The 2,516-nt window shown below is 25.8% G+C and overlaps 1 non-coding gene across 1 annotated transcript; it reads right to left on the reverse strand.

Annotated features, from left to right (window-relative positions):
* Positions 1-2,204: 2,204 nt before the first annotated feature.
* Positions 2,205-2,290, reverse strand: LOC114916601 (small nucleolar RNA U30). The gene has a single exon (XR_003805158.2). It is a non-coding gene; the product is annotated as a small nucleolar RNA U30 (small nucleolar RNA).
* Between the last annotated feature and the right edge of the window lie 226 nt (positions 2,291-2,516).

A 2,516-nucleotide genomic window follows, 5' to 3' on the forward strand; every position in this document is an offset into this window, starting at 1 on the left:
TTAAATCCGGAATGGCCCGTTCTGATCCATTCGTCATGTGTTATTTTTTAATTCGAAACGGCCCGTTCTGAAATCGGAACGGTCCATTCTGAACGTGAATAGTAAATGGTGCTAGTTGGAGAAATAAATTTGTACAGTTGCTATTTAGGTCATTTTTTTTAAAAATAATATTATTTGAGTAAAAAACTCTAATTTAAACATATATATTTATTTTATTAGAATATAATTTTTATTTTTTAAAATATATTATTTTTTATTTTTTAAAATATATTATATAGAAGAAATCTCAATGCATACTAACATATCTTATTAATGATAAGAGTGGCTAAAAGTGTATATATACAAAGAAGAGAAAGAAAACTGATATAACATAATTCGTAAAACTCGCATAACAAATTATTCTTGAAAATAATGAGAACAAAATTTGAAAAATAAGTATTTTCTCTCACACTTTTTAATCTCTAATCACTTAGAACTATATGCTAATCACTTTTTTAGCATTATTTATTTATTCTCATAACTACCAACTATATTATTTTTCTATTCTTATTATTATTATTTTTAAATAGAGACAGATAATATCTTTTTCTCTTGATCTATCTATATCTATACCATATATAAAAGAGATATACTCTTAATCTTCATTTTATCTTTCTTTTTCTAAATTAATAACTTTTTCTCAACTAATGAAGTAAGGTGTTGTCAACATTCAAATATTAATATATTTTCTTTTATAATCATCTTTAACTACTATATTAAACAATGGTTGAATACGAAGAAAACATATTTTTAGTAAAGAATATTTTAATCTAAATATAATTAATATATCAAACAATATAAATTAAATATTATATAAAAGAACATATAAATTGGATCTTATATGCATTTTATATAGAGAAAGATCCAATTCAAACATTTTTTTAAATAAAATTTAATTTATAATTACAATATATTAATTATTTTTAGATTAAAATATCTCTTATTAAAAACATGTTTTCTTCATATTCAAACATTGTGTCATTCAGATTAGGGTCTATGAGAAAAAAAATATTATAAAAGAAAAATATATATTAATATTTGAATGTAAACAACGTCGAACAATAGTATTGTAGAGAGTGCAGGTAAAAATGAAACTTGCTTTCAATATTGACCATAGAGTGAAAGTAGTAGATAATTACTCCATTAGTTGAGAAAAAATTATTAACTTAAAAAAGGAAAGATGAAATGAAGATTAAGATTATATCCAGTATTAATATAGATAGACTAAGTCTTTCTATTTAAAAAAAATATATATATATAATTAATAATTATGAAAATAAATAAATAAATAATATTAAAAAAGTGATTTGCATATAGTTCTAAGTGGTTAGAGATTAAAAAGTGAAAAAAAATATTTATTTCACAAATTTTCTTCTCATTAAAACAAATAAAAGAGAAAAAGGAAAAAATATTCCACGAAAATCTATGTGAAATTTTTGTTTTCTTGTTTCATAATCCGAACAAACGTATTCACTCTCAATACTGTACGTCCAATCTTGAATTCGTTAATCCAAATTCCAAACATAATTATAAAAGTTCCACACCAATTTTACTATATTAGCCCAAAACTGACCCTAACATTACTCAACGAAAATCACTTTTAGCGTGTTTGATTCGGCGTTCTCAACACGAATTTTCACGTTGAGATAGAAAGAAATAGTTCTAGCTTCCACGTTTTCAATGATAAATGACGTGAATCATTCGGACACGTTTCCAAACACCCACTAAATAGTAACATATCAAGTCCAAAGCTAAATTTTGGTCCCTTTTCCACCCAATACTAAAATAAAGGAGAAAAATATAGCTCATTAAAATAAGAATTAAAAAATTCAAAAGTATTTTCTACTAAATATTTTCAGAAACAGATTAATGTAAGAGCCGAATTCCCTATTGAAAAAAAATAAGAACATGAATAAAACAAAAAATTCATAGAACGACCACGACATATTCTAAACAAGAGAGCTTATAAAATCATTCCAAATATTAAAAACATCACTAGTTTTTTCAAGTAGCTTGCAAACCAAAGTAAAGAACTTTGTTAGTTGATAAATAATTTAAATAACACTATAGCAAAATTGGGGTTCACAAAAATTTTGTCATTTGCATCATACACACAAAGAACAAGGGTTTAGCTACAAAACATAGACCAATATACAAAAGAAGGTGCTCAGAACGAGTAGTGAATGGATGAGAAAAGTTATCCTCATTATATATCAGATTAACGAGATTATTTGATCTCATCATCACAGCACCTTCTTCCTCCCATTATTTTATAAAAAAATGGTAACAAAAACCCATTCCACACAAGTGCATAGAACGAGGGGAAGATAAGAAACTAAGAACGAAAACGGCGATGGAATAAAACGAAGTGAGGAACTCCATTTTCTCACTCTCTTCGGTGGCTATGATTCACGTTCACAAAGGCTACACTGAGCGAGGTTATGTAGTGTTGCGATTTGCGGCTGCAGCGTTTTCCT

Source organism: Cajanus cajan, chromosome 4, assembly GCF_000230855.2.
Source record: "Cajanus cajan strain Asha chromosome 4, NIPB_CcT2T_4, whole genome shotgun sequence".
NCBI lineage: Eukaryota > Viridiplantae > Streptophyta > Magnoliopsida > Fabales > Fabaceae > Cajanus > Cajanus cajan.